We start from the raw sequence: 18,503 nt of genomic DNA, 5'->3' as shown, positions 1-18,503 counted from the left end.
AAAAAATTAGAGGTTGAAGTCCTGAATCTATAAAATTAGAGATGAAGAAAGAAATGTAACGACAGATACCACAGAAATAAAAAGAATCATCAGAAATTACTACAAAGAGCTGTATTGCAACAAATTGAAAAAAAAATAGAAGAAATGGATAGAATCCTGACACAAACAAGCTACAGAAATTGAGCATGAAGACCCACATAACCTAAACAGACCAGTAACTAAGACGGAGACTGAATCAGTAGTAAAGAAACTCGCCCCCCCCCGCCCCAACACACACACCAACATAGAAGAGACCAGGACCAGATGGCTTCACTTCTAAATTTGACCAGACATTTAAAGAAGAATTAATTACAATTCTTCTCTATCTATTCAAACAATTGGAAGGGAGGGAATTCTCCCAAACTCCTTTTATGAGGCCAGCATCACTTTAATTCTGAAACCAGAAAAAGATACAACAGAGAAAGAGCGCTATAGATCAGTTTCACTGATCAACGTAGATGCAAAAATCCTCAACAAAGTACTTGAAAATTGAATCCAAGAATACATCAGAAAGATCATTCACTCAGACAAGTGGGATTTATCCCTGTATGCAGGGATGGCTCAACATTCACAAATCAATCATTGTGATACATTACACTAACAAATTGAAGAACAAAAACCATACAATTATCTCAATAGATGAAGAAAAAGTATTTGATAAAATACAACATCCTTTCATGATGAAAACATTAAGCAAATTGGGTATAGAAGGGACATTCCTCAACACAATAGAAGCAATTTATGATAAACCCAAAGCCAGCATCCTATTTTTTTTTTTTTGACAGGCAGAGTTATACAATGAGAGAGACAGAGAGAAAAGTCTTCCTTCCGATGGTTCACCCCTCAAATGGCTGCTATGGCCGCTGCACTATGCCAATCTGAAGCCAGGAGCCAGGTGCTTCCTCTTGCTCTCCCATGTGGATGCAGGGTCCAAGAACTTGGCCATCCTCCACTGCCTTCCCTGGCCACAGCAGAGAGCTGGACTGGAAGAGGAGCGACCGGGACAGAATCAGGCACCCCAACCAGGACTAGAACCTGAGGTACCAGTGCTGCAGGTGGAAGATTAGCCTAGTGAGCTGCGGCACCAGCTGCCAGCATCCTATTGAATGGGGAAAAGTTGGAAGCATTCCAACTAAGATCCAGTGCCAGACAAGGATGCCCACACTCACCATTACTATTCAGTATGTCCTGGAAGTTTTAGCCAGAGCCATTAGGCTAGAAAAAGAAATCAAAGGGATACAAATTGAGAAGGAGGAAGTCAAACTATCCCATTTGCAGATGACAAGATTCTATATATAAGGGATCCAAAAGACTTCATTAAGAGACTATTGAAACTCATAAAAGAATTTGGTAAAGTGGCAGAATATAAAATCAACATGCAAAAATAATTGGCCTTTGTATACACAGACAATACCATGGCTGAGAAAGAACTATAATCAACTCCATTCACAATAGCTACAAAAAGGATTAAATACCTTGGAATGAATTTAACCAAGGATGATAAAGATTTCCACAATGAGATTTACAAAACATTAAAAAAGAAATAGAAGACACACACACAAAAATGAAAAATATTTTCTAGGTTCATGGATTGGAAAAACTGATATCAAAATGTCCATACTATCAAAAGCCATTTACAGATTCAATGTGATTCCAATCAAAATACCAAACACATTCTTCTCAGATGTAGAAAAAAATTATGCTGAAATTCATATGGAAGCACAAGAGACCCTGAATAACTAGAGCAATTTTGTACAATAAAAACTGAACCAGAGCATGCGGGTCCAGAGCTTCCCGAAGCGAAGGTTTTGGGCTCGCTCATTCCCACAGGCGTGTTCCTGAGGCCTCCAGAGGCCGGCCTCAACCTCTAGGTAGGACTTGTGGCCTGTTCGGAGTGCCGGGCTGGCTCCAAGAGCCAGCCACCTGGGGCATGTGGGGCCCTGCATGCCCTGGGGCAGGTGAGAGGCAGTCCAAGCCCAGTGCAGCCAGGCCTGGTGTCCTGACCGTGGGCCTCTCCTCAAGCCGTGGCCTGCATTCTGCCCTGCATTTGGCCGGGCAAAAGAAAAAAAAAAGAAAAAACAACATTAAACCAGAGGCATCATAATATCAGATTTCAAGACATACTTCAGGGCAGTTATAATCAAAACAGCCTGGTATTGGCCAAAAAAACAAGTGGGCAGATGAATGGAACAGAATAGAAGCTACAGAAATCAATCAATGCATCTATAACCAACTTATTTTTTACAAAGGAGCTCAAATTAAACCCAGGAGCCAGGACAGCCTCTTCAACAAATGGTGCTGGGAAAACAGGATCTCCACATGCAAAAATATGAAGCAAGACTCCCACCTTACACCTTACACAAAAATCCACTCCAAATGGATCAAAGACCCAAATCTATGACCTGATTCCATCAAATTATTAGAGAATGTTGGGGAAACCCTGCAAGACAATGGCATAAGCAAAGACTTCTTGCAAGACTGCAGAAGCACAGTCAATCAAAGCCAAAATTGACAAATGGGATTACATCAAATGGAGAAGCTTCTGTACTGCAGAAGAAACTCAGCAAAGTGAAGAGGCAACCAACTAAATGGGAGAAATTATTTGCAAACAATGCAACTGATATAGGGTTAATATCCTTAATATATAAAGAGTTCAAAAAAACTCAAAAACAACAAAACTAGCAATCCAGTTAAGAAATGGGCAAAGGACATGAACAGGCATTTTCAAAAGAGGAAATCCAAAAGACCAACTAACACACAAAAAAATGCTCAGGATCACTAGCCATCAGGGAAATGCAAATCAAAACATAAAGAGGTTTCACCTCACCCCCATTAGAATGGCTTTCATACAAAAATCAACAAACAAGAAATGGTAGCTAGGATGTGAGAAAAAAGGTACCAATCCACTGTTGGTGCGAATGTAAACTGGTACAGCCACTGTAGAAGATAGTATGGAGGTACCTCAGGAATCTGAATACATACCTAGCACATGATCCAGCTGTCACCCTCCTGGAAATTTACCCAAAAGGGATGAAATCAGGATTTGAAATGGTTATATGTACCTCCATTTATTACAGTTCAATTCACAATAGCTTGATATGGAATCAACCCAGATGTCCATCAGCTGATGACTGGATAGAGAAATTATGGTATATGTAAACCATGGAATATTACACAGTAGTTAAAAATGAAGTTCTGTCATTTGTAACAAAATGGATTCCTGTGGCAACCACTATACTTAGTGAAATAAGCCAGTCCCAAAAAGCCAAATACCATATGTTCTCCCTGATCTGTTCTAACTAATAGAGTACCTAAAAGGTAAACTATGGGAGTGAATTGACACTTTGAGATGTGATGATTTTTTTGAATATCTCCTGTATTGACTATTGAGGAATTTGTTTCATTCTATTTGTTGGACTCTTTACTTAGTGTAGGGTTAATCTTATGAGTATAAAGTTAATTGAAATAGATCTTTGTGAAAAAAAAATAAGAATGTTCATAGGAGAGCGAGGAGAAAGAAAGGTGAGAGGTAGGTGGGTGAGAGCAAAGGAAGGGTAGGGAGAATCACTATGTTCCTAAAGTTGTGTATATGAAATGCATGAAGTTTGCATACCTTTAATAAAAGGTTTCTAAGTAACAATAATAAGTACATAAAAGATGACAATGATGTCCATTTAGGGAGCTTTCCCTATCCACCCACAATAATGCGGCTTCCTGTGACAGACCACTCTATACACATTTACCCCATTTTTGTAAACTTTTAAAACATCTGAAATTGTCTTATTAAATTCCATAAATATTTATTGAGTACTCATTTATGTACTAGTTAGTGTTCCAAGAATTTGAATATACATCATTGAACATTACAGAGTAAATTAAATATATTCATGAAAAGTATAAACCTATTAATTATTTATTTTATATTTCTTTTGTAGAGCCTTTATCTGATTTTTAACTCTATGTGCACAATGGGAGGGAGGGTAAGGTGGGAAAAATCAGTACATTTCTAAATTTGTATATATGAAATTTGTATAATTTAAATAAAATTTAAAAATCACAATAGCATAAACCCAAACCCTGGCATGAAAAGTTCTTTTCTTAATAAGCTATTGAGCTAAAGTTGAGTCTCACTCTCACTTTCTCCCCATGACCTCACTAGAAGTGAAGGTAACTAGAATCAACTTTTTCCTGTAAAGCATAATTTTATTGTAAAGCATTTGTGTACTTATTCCTTTCCCCATCCACTCCTTTAGGCATACAAGAAGATATTGGATGTTGTATAGGCATTTTAAGCATTGAATGCTGTAGACTGAGCATGCAAGACTCTGTAGTACTTAGGGTCAAGGACATCAGGTGGTAGAGTGAGGATTTTGATGTACAAGACCTGGATCCAAAATGGCAAGTCACTTACTCCTTTGAGACAAAGTTCAGCATCTTAAGAATTTCAATAATCCTGACTGCTTAAGCTAGTTTTCATAGGTGACCCTAAGGAAAAAACACACACACATAAAAGCTAGAAAATATTTAAGCTTGCATTAAGAATGACAGAAATGTAACATAGTGTAATTATATGTGCAAAAGGCAGAAAGTGTTCAAAATGGGATCTGTGTTACTGAGATGTCACCTTCCAAATTCAGAAAGGCCCAAAGTGCTGCTGCATACACAGTAGAAATGTAAACATAGCCACCAGATCTGGCTTTAGAACGAAACAAAACAGACTGTTGATCATATGAGAATTTAAAGAAAGGATGGCCTTAAACAAGAATATCTTCCCTTCTGGTGTCTTACTACCTGATATTCTACTAGAAGAAAAAAATTTAAATCTACTGGGATTTAAAATTAAAATTTTTTCTACTAGTAAAATATCACGTAGTTATTACAAACACAGATTCTAATTAAAAAACAGTAAAATATTATTTTATAATAAACAGACTGACTAAAATAGTAGACTAGAAATATACTTTTTTCTTTGAAGGGCTGTGTGCATACTAGAGAAAGATCTGAGGTCTTAATCTCTCCCTAGTGGCTGATACTGAGGTTCTACACAAACAGGAAGTGAAAGTTGGAACAGTGAAGGAATATTCCAAGAAATACACAGAGCCCCTCAGTAAGGATGGTGGACATATTTGTCCAAGGCCACTTAAGGCAATCTCCTTCCAAGATGAACTGACCACTAAGCTATCTGAGCAGACACTTCAGTGGCTACACACGACAGAGCACATAAACTTTACATAATTAATCCAGAAAGTCACTATAAAACAAACTAGAAACAACAAAATCACCCCCACAACAAATCTTGGACAAATATCAGAATCCTGGTGTTTTCATGTTATTCCAAATGTTATTTTAAATATCTAGTTTATAGCAAACGTTTACAAGACACACTAAAAAACAAGAAAGTGGGGCCCATATACAGAAAAAAAAATCAATTAAAACTATTCTTGAGTTTGTACTTTCTGGACAAAAACAATTGCATTATAAAATGCATTAATTGAATATTATATCACATACTCACACATATATAAAGAATTAAGGGAAATTATATATAAGAATTAAAGGACAGCATGAAAATAATGTTTCAACCAATAGTGAACATCATCAAAAAAGACAGAAATGATAAAGAGAGTCAAATAAATGTTTGGAGTTACAAAGGATAATAACTGAAATGAAAAATTCAGTAGAGGTCATCAGTGTCAAGTTTCAGTTGACAGAAGAATCAGCCATCTTAAAAATAACTCAATTAGAATTTTCCAGTTAGAAAAGCAGATAGGATGAAAAATCAAGAAAAGTAAGGAGAGTCGCAGAGACCTGTAGGATATCATTGTAAGTGCCAACATACAAAATGAGAGGCCCACAAGAAAAGAGAGTAAATAATATTTCAATAAATAATATGTAAAAACTTCCCAAATTTCATTGGAAAGTTTAAACAGTATACACAGCCAAAAATCCCAGTGAACTGGTATGATAAATTCAGAGATACACATTTACATAATAGTGAAACTCTCAAAGGATAAGAATCTTAAACAGCAAGAGAAAATGACTCATCATATACAAAGGACATTTAATAAGACTGATAGATGACTTCTCATCAGAAACTATTGGAGCCTAAAGGCTGTGGAATGACATATTCAAAATATTGAAAGAAAAAATACCAATTAAAATTTCAGCAAAATTGTCCTAAAAAAGATAACTTAAGGCATCCCCAGATGAACAGAAATTGAGAGAATTCATCACTAGCAAAACTACATTAAAAGATAAGCTAATGGAACTTCTTTAGGCTAAAGTAAAAGAACACTAGGCAATAACTCAAATTTTCAGAGAAAAAATAACCACCATCGACAGAAATAACTACATGATAAAAAGACAATAAATAAAAATATTTTATTATGTTTATCATCCAATATGACTTAAAAGATAGTAAAGCAATTTTTAAAATATGTTGATAGAATCATAATTATAGAAATGTAATTTGGCAATAGTACTGCAAAAGGAAGGAAGAAGTCATGGAACTACATTGAAGCAAAGTTTTTACAAGTTTCAAATTTTTGATATTAATCATAATTAGATTGTTTTAAGTGAAGATATTATAATTCCCAGGGCAATCATAAGAAAGTAACTAAAAAATATATAATACAAGAAACAACATTTTTTTTTGACAGGCAGAGTTAGACAGTGAGAGAGAGAGAGACAGAGAGAAAGGTCTTCCTTTCTGTTGGTTCACCCCCCAAATGGCTGCTACAGCCGGCGCGCTGCGCCTATCTGAAGCCAGGAGCCAGGTGCTTCTCCTGGTCTCCCACGCGGGTGCAGGGCCCAACCATTTGGGCCATCCTCCACTGCCTTCCCAGGCCAGGCAGAGAGCTGTACTGGAACAACATTTTTTACTTTATCCTTTTTAGTATTTTTTGTTGTTGTTGTTGTTCTAGTACTAGTGGTTGAACTCTGTAATTAACACACAATTATTCTTAGGTGTTTAAATTTTAACTGAAAAGTGATCCCTGTTAAATTTCAGAGTGGAAAAAGAGAGGGAGGAGATGCACAATTTGGGACATACACAATCAGTCTTGCCCCAAATGATGGAGTTAGAAATGTGCCAGGGGATTCCAATACAATCCCATCAAGGTGGTATGTACCAATGCCATCTCACTAGTCCAAGTGATCAATCTCAGTTCACAATTGATGACTCTGATAGGTCTAAGAGTCAAAGGGATCACACAAACAAGACTAGTGTCTGCTAATGCTAACTGATAGAATCAAAAAGGGAGAGAATGATCCAACATGGGAAGTGGGATACACAGCAGACTCATAGAATGGCAGACGTCCTAAATAGAACTCTGGCCTCAGAATCAGCCCTTAAGGCATTCGGATCTGGCTGAAGAGCCCATGAGAGTATTGTAGGCATGGAAAGCCAAGACACCCTGGAAAAAAAAAAAAGACCTAAATGAAAGATCTCTGCGAGTGAGATCCCAGTGGAAAGAACGGGGCCATCCATCAAAGAAGGAGGTACCTTTCTCTGAAGGGAGGAGAGAACTTCCACTTTGACTATGACCCTATCAGAATAAGATCAAAGTCAGCGAACACTAAAGGCTTTCATAGCCTTGGCAACTCATGACTGGAGCCTAGGGAGATAACTGACGCCATAAACAAGAGTGTCAAATTGTTAAATCAACAACAGGAGTTACTGTGTACTTACATCTCATGTGGGATCTGTCCTTAGTGTGTTGTCTAATGTGAAGTGATGCTATAACTAGTACTAAAACAGTATTTTTCACTTTGTGTTTCTGTGTGGGTGCAAACTGATGAAATCTTTACTTAGTATATACTGAATTGATCTTCTGTATATAAAGATAATTGAAAATGAAAAAAAAAACCTGGTGTTAAATTGGAAATTGCATAGAAAATTAATTTTTAAAAAAATCATGTAGGATCTCTGTCTTTAATGTGCTGTACACTGTTATTTAATGCTATAACTAGTACTCCAACAGTATTTTTCACTTTGTGTTGCTATGTGGGGGCAAACTGTTGAAATCTTTGCTTAATATATACTGAACTGATCTTCTGTATATAAAGAGAATTGAAAATGAATCTTGATGTGAATGGAAGGGGAGAGGGAGCGGGAAAGGGGAGGGTTGTGGGTGGGAGGGAAGTTATGGGAGGGGGGAAGCCATTGTAATCCATAAGCTATACTTTGGAAATTTATATTCATTAAATAAAAGTTTAATAAAAAAAATACTATTTAACCAGGGCCAGCACTGTGGTGCAGCAGGTTAACGCCCTGGCCTGAAGCACCAGCATCCCATGTGGATGCCGGTTTGAGACCCAGCTGCTCCACTTCTGATCCAGCTCTCTGCTATAGCCTAGGAAAGCAGCAGAAGATGGCCCAAGACCTTGGGCCCCTGCACCCATGTGGGAGACCTGGAGGAAGCTCCTAGCTATGGCTTCGGATTGGCGCAGCTCTGGCTGTTGCAGCCATTTGGGGCATGAACCAGTGGATGGAAGACCTCTCTCTCTCTCTGCCTTTCCTTCTCTCTGCGTAACTCCAACTTTCAAATAAATAAATAAATAAATCTTAAAAAAAATACTAAATAACCAAAAATGCAGAATTAGAGGAATAAAAAAATAACATATACTTTATAGAGCAAAATGACCAGTATAAATAATATCTTATAAATCATTATACTAAATCTAAATAAACCTTCAATCAAAAGAGATTGGCAACATGGGTTAAAAATATAATAGTATGTTGTCCACAGGTACATTTTTTAGATTCAAATAAACAAATTGTTTCCAATAAAATGATGAGAAAAAGAGATACCATGCAAATAGTAACCAAAAGAAGCTGGAATGGGCTTGTGTGCTCGTTCGGTGCGGACCTGGTACCTCTTTTGTGAAGAGGCAGCTGAGGAGACTTCAGCGCTCGCCATGGCCGACGAAAAGCCCAAGGAAGGAGTCAAGACTGAGAACAACGATCATATTAATTTGAAGGTGGCGGGGCAGGATGGTTCTGTGGTGCAGTTTAAGATTAAGAGGCATACACCACTTAGTAAATTAATGAAAGCCTATTGTGAATGACAGGGTTTGTCAATGAGGCAGAGCAGATTCCAATTTGACGGGCAGCCAATCAATGAATCAGACACACCTGCACACTTGGACATGGAGGATGAAGATACGATTGGTGTGCTCCAGCAGCAGATGGGCAGTGTCTACTGAAAAGGGAACCCGCTGCTTTACTCCAGAACTCTGTTCTTACAGACCAAGAACACATTCTCAGCCTGAAAACTGCGATTGGTTCCATCACATCCTGACTACTGCAGTATAGTTTTCTCTACTCTTTCATTTCCCCTTCCCCATTCCTTTATTGTACATAAAGTAACTGGTGTATGTGCACAAGCATATTGCATTTTTTTCTTTCTCTCTTTTTTTAAACTAAATGGCCAATGGTATGTTTTGATTGACGTCAAATGGAGATGGAATGGGGAAAAATCCTGGTTCTGTGAAAATACCCCCTTTCTCCATGAGTGGCATGCTCATTCAGCTCTTATCTTTATATTCCAGTAAGTTATTTTGCTCTCACTGTTTTAACAAACAAAAACAACAACAACAACAACATAAAAATCCTTGCATACCTTGTTTGATTGGAGAATTTTAATGTTTTTCATTATCATTGTGAAACCAAGGACAATTTTATAACTTTTTTGTACGTAGCTGTTACATGCAGGGCAATCTGTCTTTAAGTAGGGATAAATTACTCTTAAAAAAATGAATCCTAGATAGTTTTCCCTTCAAGTCAAGTGTCTTGTTCTTTAAATAAACTTCTTGTTTAAAAAAAAAGAAGCTGGAATGGCTATACTTTTATACATTATGTTTTATATTTACATTATGTTTTAAATTGATATTAAGGCAAAAGATGTTCATGAGGACAAAGAAAGACATCTTATAACGATAAAAGAGTTAGTCCATCAGAAAGACATAATAATTATGAATCTAAAAACAGTTCCCCAAAATATGTGGAAAAAAAAACCTAATAGAACTAGGGCCAACATTGTGGTGTAGCTGGTAAAGCCTCTGCCAGTGATGCCAGCATTCCATATAGGTGTGTTCCAGTCTCTCTCTCACTCGTTTGCTCTCTCTCTGTTGGGAGGTAGCAAGTGATGGTTAAAGTAGTTGGGTCCTTTCAATGCGATTATCTAAACCTTCACCACAAGAAACTACAAAAAGAAGAGAAAACTAAATACAAAGCATGCAGAATGAAGGAACTAATAAAGATTAGGGTAGAGATAAGTGAAATAGATAATAGAAAAACAACAGAATAAAAAACAACTATTGGTTCTTGGAAAAGATAAAAAAAAAAAAACTTTGACAAACTTCAGCTTGATAGAACAATTAAAAAAGAGAGAGAAGACAAATCAGAAATCAGAGAGAAGATATTATTACCAACCATCCAAAAAGAAAAAAGAATTACAAGGAAATATTATGAATGGCAAATTTGGTCATTTATATAAAATAGATAAATTTCTAGAAAGGTGCAAACTATTGCCATTTGCTCTAGAATAAACAGAAAACCTGAATAGACCTCAAACAAGTAGATACTTAATTAGCAATTTAAAACACCCAGGAAGCAAAGCTGAGGCCCAGATAGCCTTGCTGGTGAATTCTACCAGATGTTTTAAGATACATTCATAACAAAACTTCACAGTCTTCTGAAAACATAACTGAAATGGTTACAGAAAGAATAAATGTGGACCTTCTACTTCATACAACATACAAAAATTAATTCATGGATAGAAATAATTTTTTGAGAGCTAAAGCTTTAAAACTCTTAGAAGGCCTAGCAGCTTTGTCTTATGCAATGGCTTCTTAAATGTGGGATTCAAAGCACAATCAAAAAGAGAAATACGGACACATTGGACTTCATCAAACTCTAAAACTGAGCTTCAAATGACACTATCTAGGAAATGAAGACAGTTCACAGGATGGGAGAAAATATCTGAGAATCACATATATAAAATTTATATCCAGAGTATGCAAAGAACCTTTAAAATTCAATAAAAAGGACAAACCAATTAAAAATAGGCAAAGAATTTGAAAACATGTTTCCAAACAAGTTGCACAAATAGTTGATAAGCACCTGAAAAGAAGGTCAACATCATTAGTCATCAGGAAAATCAAGTCAAAACACAGTAAGATAGCCCTAGCATGGCTGAAATAAAGAAGACAGATAAGTACAATGTTGACAAGTATTAGGACAGTTGGAGTCCTCCTTTGTTGATACTGGGATTGTAAAACGATTTATTGATTCTTGAAAACTTTTGACACATCCTCTAAATATCAAACAGAAAGCAATTCCATTCCTAAGTATATACCCAAAAGAAATAGAATTTAGGTCTGCACAAAAATATAAACTTGAATGTTTATAGCAACATTATTTATAATAGCCCAAATGTGAAAACTCCTCAAACATCTGTCAATTGATGGATAAATAGAATGAGTTATATCAATGTGATAGACTGTTATTCAACAATACAAAAAAAGTACTGGTACATGCTAAAACACAGATGATTCTCAAAGACAGTATGATAACTGAAAGAAACCCATCACAGTATACCACATATCAAATGATCCCATTGATGTAAAATGTCCAGAATAGTCATTGAGCTGGAAAGTGATTAGTGATTGCCACAGGCAGGGGACTGGGGGCATCAGAAATTAAGAAATAACTGAAAATAGGCCAGTGATTCATTTGAGGGTTTATGAAAATCTCAAATTAGTGGTGATTACACACTGTGAATATTCTAAAAATCACTGAATTATACACATCAAAAGGGCAAATTTCATGGTATATAAATTGTGTGTCACTAAAGTTGTTATGAAATAAGAGAATGAATGGGAAAATCAACAAAAAATGTATAGGGGAGGGAGATAACACCTAATTTTAATGGCAGAGAGAAGATGGAAGCGTATAACTGATTTCTTAATGAAAGCCGAGTCACAAAACACCCCCCAAAGTAAAAATCAATCCTATTCATCACTGAGTCATCAACAGGCACAAGAACTCTCAGAAGCAATGGTCTCTGAAACTGGAGATGGAGAGGGCATGAAAATAACAGAATTGGATAAGAGGCATTGGGAAGCAGTTAGATCCAACACAGTGAAATGACGGGATTTTATTCACTGCAACTAGAAAGCACAGAATCCAAAATTCTGTTGATGTGGCTACCATATTATTGATGCATATACATTAGCTACTGTTAAGCTTGTGATTATAAAACAAACTGAAAGTATGTCAGTACAAATTAAAGGAAAAAGTAAGAAAGGGAGGGGGAGAATGGGTGGGGTCAGCAGTGGAAGGGAGGGTAGGGTGGGAAGTGTCATTATGCTCTTAAATCTATATATGTGAAATACATGAAATTTGTTCGCCTTATATAAATAAAAAAAATTTAAAAGACTAATAGACTTTTCTTGACTAGGCTCCCACATTATGGATTTCTTGATTGTCATTTTAGGAAGGAGATTAGAATGCTATTCTCTGAGGACCAGAAAAAAATGATTTAAAAATATTAATAAGGAATTCCTCACAAAATTGTTTACCAGCCCACAATTGAGCTCGAATTCAACAAACCTCCTCCACATGTTAAGAACTTCTATCTAGTGAGGCTTCTTAATCTTTCATTCTTAGTCATGAGCATGAAACCATGGCTGGCCAGATAACATGGGAGATAGAGACCAAATAAGCAAATGGACAAACACCAATCAAGACAAAACAGGAACTCTGCAGTGAGAAGAAAACCTCCCCCCCACACACACCTGAATGCCTACACACACACACTATCACTGACATCTTCAAAGAGATAAGAGAAAGCATTGCAAACTTGAAACACAAATAGCATGACCTTGGAAAGAAAGCATTCTGAGACCACAAACCTTATACAAGTATATGAAAACAGAATTCAGTACAAAAATTTGAAGATAACTTGATATACTTTTCCAGAAATTACAACTAAGAAATAAAGAAAACAAGAAAGAAATTCAAATAGCAGTCAACAAGTGTCTATATTTGAATTCTAGAATTTTCAAAAAGAAAAAAGAGAACCAGTATACTATTAAAAGCAGCATTTGTTTAAGCAAATAATTTAAAACCAAAGGTTATGAGGCTATGATTACAATGGACCCTAAGCACCCTAACCAATGGATAAAAATTAGGCCACATACATATTATTAAATTTTAGAAGGTAGAGACAATCTATAGGTTTCTCGAAACAGAGTTCACCATGACTTTAGACTTCTTGACAGTATAACATTGGACGCAAAAAGACAAATGAGCAATGTCTTCAAAATTCTGAAGGAAATTATTTTGAAACTAGAATTTGATGCCGTGCTAATGTATTAATTAAGGGTGAGGGCAAGATAAAAAGCATTTTCAGTTACCCAATGTCTTAAAAATTTATCTGTTTTGCACATTTCTTAGAAAACTACCAGATATACACTCCATCAAAGTGAAAGCATCACTACAGATGGAGAAGTTCATAGAAATGAGAGATTCAACAAGGATCCAACTCAAGGGTATCTCAAAATTGATGTTGTTAAGCTACTCTAGAATGACAAACAGTATACCATGCGATAAGAGCAACCTTTTGGTTGGTGGTAAAAGTAGATTGAGAGCATTGTTTTCTGATTCTACATCCTTTAAATCTGATTAAATTATTTGGGGATGTTCTCTTTTTAAGAAGAAAGGAACCCCCTTCCCCCCAAAAAAGAGGAAGTCCTGAGCTCCAAGATGGAATCTAACTCAACAAAAAGGTAATGGGAAACCCAAGGATGACATTTCCATAGTGTGTTTAGAACTCATCCCATCCAGAGAGAAGAGAATAGAAATTATCAGAAGGATATACTCTAGGAGAAAAAAAATGGAATGATCAGGTCTGTAGTTTAACTGCTGTAAGCGTTTACCTTGTGAAAAAATAATATTGAGAAGATAGCAGAAGGTGTACAAAGAGTTGCCAATATGCACAAAGGGAAATAAAGATACTTTGCTAGAAATCGGTTGGTCCATACCCTTTTTCAACATTTCTATGTGAATTTTAGTTTTACTTTTTAATTTCCCTGATGAAAACACCAGTTGATACTTTATTTGCTTTTAATATTTAAGAGCAATAGTCTGGTAGACTTACATTTTTCTTATTCCTTTAAACTCAGAGCCTTTTTCCATATCAAGTCAGATCAATACAAATGTACAGTACTGGACAATATATTATAATTGTAAAGTTCTAAGTCATTTAATGAAAACAGAGTATCTACAAGTCCATATTTTGTCACATTTTAAATTCTATTGGACAATTCACGAGTCCATGACGAAGGTTAAGCCTCAGAAGTTTCCATGCAGGTGGGGAAATTGCACATGCAGAAGGAAACAGACCATGTCAGATATCACTGTTGAGGTCTGTGTGGGCACTAGAAGCTGACTGGAGTTGGCAGCAGAAGAAACCAATCAAATTTTCAGCTGCTCTGGCTCTGGGCCGCTCTGCAACCTCTCTTCCCAGAAAGAACAAGCCTCACCTCTGGCTTCAACTTCCATAGGGAAGCTAGGCGGGAGAAATGCCAACTCTCTTTCCAAGGCGAGAACAGCCAGAATAATATCAGCTATGGGAGGAAGAACCTTACTTGCCAAAGCCTCTTTGGCCACCTAGTGCCCTTTTCATGGGGATGCCTTGTTTGTTCAACCTCTTCAACAGCCTCACACCCACGATAAAGGATGATGTTTGCTATACAAGACAAGAATTGGGATTTTCTTCTCTTAGATCCTTGAAAAGGAGGTAGGAAGCTGTGCGCTGTCCCTTGCTTTATCCCAAGTCATTGATCTTGCATCCATTTTATGCTCCCTGGAAGTTTAGGTAAAACACGAAGTCCTATGTTTCTTGATGCAGGATTTGCCTTGAGTTCTTCTGTGCTAGCATTTGGCCAGTAGTGAGAGAAAGAGGAGGGACAGTTTGTGGAGTGGAGTTTGGGAAAAGTAGGAAATAAAAGATGAGACCAAGAGTACATGAAACACAGCAAGTTTGCCGGCCCTCTATCTCTTCTGATGATTCTATCAATGACCTTGGCCACATCTCCCTTCCTTCCACAATCACCTCTTCAAGCTCAAAAGTATCTATGAGGGATTCATTTTCTAATCCCTTCTGAAAAAAAAAAAGCTGGGCTAAAACATTTTTTAAATAATACATTTTTGTTTGTTCTGTTTATATTATTTATATTATTTCAACAATATCCATATACTTTGATTTTCATATTTCCTTAGAAATGTAGAAGTGTTTTCTTGGTTGAAATATGTTTAGTTCTACCTATACTTTTAAATGAGTGTCATATCTTAACAATTATAGCAGCAACATTAATTTTTTTGCTAGAAAAACAGAGGAATGTTTCAGGAAGAGTAAAAACTTTGGGATCAGACAGAACTGTGAATCCTGCTCAGTTATTCACTAATTGGGTTAACTTGGTCTAATTATATAAACTTTCTGACTCTTAGTTGCATCATCTGTTAAATGGGTACAAAATACACTTAATCCCATGGTGGTTTCAAGGATGAATTAAGAGTGCAAAGTGCTGCATACAGTACCTCAGTAAATAAATGTTTACTCCCATTCTTTATAACTCTCCATGCTAACTTCTCTGTAGATGCCTCACCGATCCCTAGCAGGGAGGTGGCTGCAGAGATGCATGTAAAGTGTCCTTAAAATCAGTAACTAGTTAGGGACATATGTTGTGTACGTAACTAATTATAATATAAGGCAAAATACATCAAGGCCAATGGTAAAGGCATATATCAAAATTTATGGGCGCATACCAAAGAAATTTCCTAGGAAATAGGATTCCCAGAGGAGATGATAGAGGAGGTAATAATTGTAATAAGACCCTGGAGGATGGATAACTTTTGACATGTGGACAATAAGATCAGAAGTTGGATTCCAAGCAATGGGAGCCCCGTGGCTAGAGATGTGAAGTGGGGGACTCTGGAGGAGGCTGAGCAGCCCAATTTATGCAGTCTGTACTGAGGGAGAGGAAGTGAAGCCATAGGGATGAGCTGAGAACAGAATGGGCAAGACCTTTAATTCATTCCTAAGTGGATTGACATTCACCATCCAGACAAGAGAAATCAACTTTGAAAAAGATGAATGAACACTGCAGCATCCTGATGGAAGCAAAAGCCCCCAACGAAGTCTGGGGTGTTATCTGTAGACCTTTGCATCAGGCAATTGCTGCTAGTGGGTGGGACCAGGATTCACGCTACTGGAACATACTCAGTCAATCAGGAAATGTACTGGCTGCCGGCTACAAAATATCCCCATGGTGCCAAAATGTCTGTGGAGTGGGTAGGGAGGGGAAGGGAAGGTGTGATAATTAAAAGAATTGTTACTTGCGATGTCACAGGAGCCAATGTGTTAACTCTGCGTGCTGGAAAGCTAGAATGCTCCCAGCTGCTACGGGGAGGGAGGATGTGGTTTGATCCCTGGCAGCACTTGGTAGGACAAGATGAATCACGAATGTGTTAATAGCGAGGGTCCGTGTCACAATGTGCCAGATGGAGGTGGTTACATCTCTGATTGATTGCCTCCTGGCCAAGACAGGGGTTTTCCAGAAGGCGAATGTCTCCAAATTGGCATTTGAGCTCCAGGGATCAGCAGATCTTTATTATGGTCAACATGGACCTGACATTCTCGACTTTATGAAGTGTAGCTGCCCACAAGACATGGCAGCCAGACAAGGTATCTGAAGACGTGATGAAGGAGTAGTGTATGGAAAAGCAGGTGTGTGTGGACAGAGCATGTATGGCTGAGTGGTTATTCTTAACAAATCCAGAGAGATGCTAGGAATAAGGGGGTGCAGATGGGAACGGGAAGCTGCAGTAAACGCCCTGCTTGTGCCTGACATAAATAACAAGAGAGAAAGAGAAGAGAAAGAACAGGCAGAAAATGCTTCCAGCCTCAGACACCAAATCCCCACAGCAGATGAACGTGGATGCCAGCCTGAGGCCACCAAGCAGAAATGCAGGGCAGAGGCCAGCCAGACGACCTCCCCGTCCCTCTCCCGCACTCACCCCAGCCGTGACCACCCAGCCCTTTGTTGTTGCTGCTTTTTCCCCCCAAAGCAAGCTTCCAACTATAAACAGCCAACTACAAGGGCAATAACTGTGGCATCCTACTGGGAACTAACGCAGCCTCTCGTGCAGGCACTGGGTCCTAATACAGGACAGTGAATAAAGCTTCATTACAGAACAATGGAGTTAGCTGCCAGAGCCTACAGATTTGAATAAACAACAAATAAGCAACATCTGCTCCAGCATATGTGTATGGTAAAAAAAAAAGTCACAAAATAAAAGAATTTGTAAATGCCAAAAGCAACACTAAACTGCCAGTGCTACTGTAGAGTGAATTTTTAATTGCACATGCAAAGAGGCAGGCTGTGGGTATTAGTCTCACATATGTCTTGTTGCTGCCAACCTGGGAGTATAGATGAATTTAATTAAATAAGGATTATCCCTTCTCCCCAGTACAATTACTTATTTATAACAATGATAAAATTGCCTAATAAAAATTGTAATATTTTAAAAACAAGGCTAGAAAACACCCTGCTTTCCCATGTAAGTTGTTCAGGGCTGTTTGAGTTTGAATGTATCTTTTACAATTAAGTCAATGCCTACTGCCAAGCAAGAAAAAAAAAACAACAAAAAAAAACAGAAACCCTTATCATAACGCCGGCTGCAATGAAGCAGTCAGAGACTACGTTATAGAGAAATATAAAGAAGATACAGGGCGACATGGGGATCGACTTTAATGGGGAGTGCAGAAAATTAAGCAACTGGAGGCAAGTTGAGGCCAGGTGACCACTGAGATTTGTCCTGGCCCTCATCTTTCTAATGAGCTGATGATCAGTTCCCTTTATTTTGGCTGTCCATCTTCCTTATGTGCTGATTCCTTGAAAACAAGTAGCATTCCCAAACCAAATAACAAGCAGGAGCACTCTAGCCCCTCTATCAGCAGCCCGCATCATTAGGGAGGCCAGTGGTGATAACCCAGGTAACCTCAGACAGTAACACAGGTTCCTGTATAGGAGTTACTGCAGAAATTGGTGTCTTCAGAGCTTGGTGGTCTTGGTTTCTTTTACTTCTGAGCAAATACCTTAATAGTTTCAATAGCTATTCAATAGCTCTTTTGCATTGAGATTTAAGGCAAGTGCCAAGAGTTGACCCTGGTCGAATCAGGAGGTAACTGGAACCAAAATATCGTCAGGGTCTGGAGAGGAAAGCCATGAGCAGTGACACAATCTCTCTACATCCATTTCTTCATCTGTACAATGGAGTGGTGACAGAGAATCCACCTCCTCTACAGTGCCTGGCACGGGGCAGGCCCCCCAATAGATGTTGTTGAGGATGCCTTGGCAAGGTACTTGCCCTTCATGGGATGGAGCAGTTTCCT

The 18,503-nt window shown here is 37.7% G+C and overlaps 1 protein-coding gene and 1 pseudogene across 1 annotated transcript in view; one reads left to right on the top strand and one right to left on the bottom strand.

Annotated features, from left to right (window-relative positions):
* The window catches only part of ITPRID1 (ITPR interacting domain containing 1), a 122,032-nt gene that overhangs the window by 30,741 nt on the left and 72,788 nt on the right, over positions 1 to 18,503 (bottom strand). The gene's annotated exons all lie outside the window — the stretch shown is intronic.
* Positions 8,891 to 9,246, top strand: LOC133749126 (small ubiquitin-related modifier 2-like; annotated as a pseudogene).

The sequence above is a fragment of the Lepus europaeus genome, chromosome 20, assembly GCF_033115175.1.
Source record: "Lepus europaeus isolate LE1 chromosome 20, mLepTim1.pri, whole genome shotgun sequence".
NCBI classification, from domain to species: domain Eukaryota; kingdom Metazoa; phylum Chordata; class Mammalia; order Lagomorpha; family Leporidae; genus Lepus; species Lepus europaeus.
The sequence above is the reverse complement of the archived record's forward strand: the minus strand, read 5'-3'. Positions and strand labels throughout refer to the sequence as shown.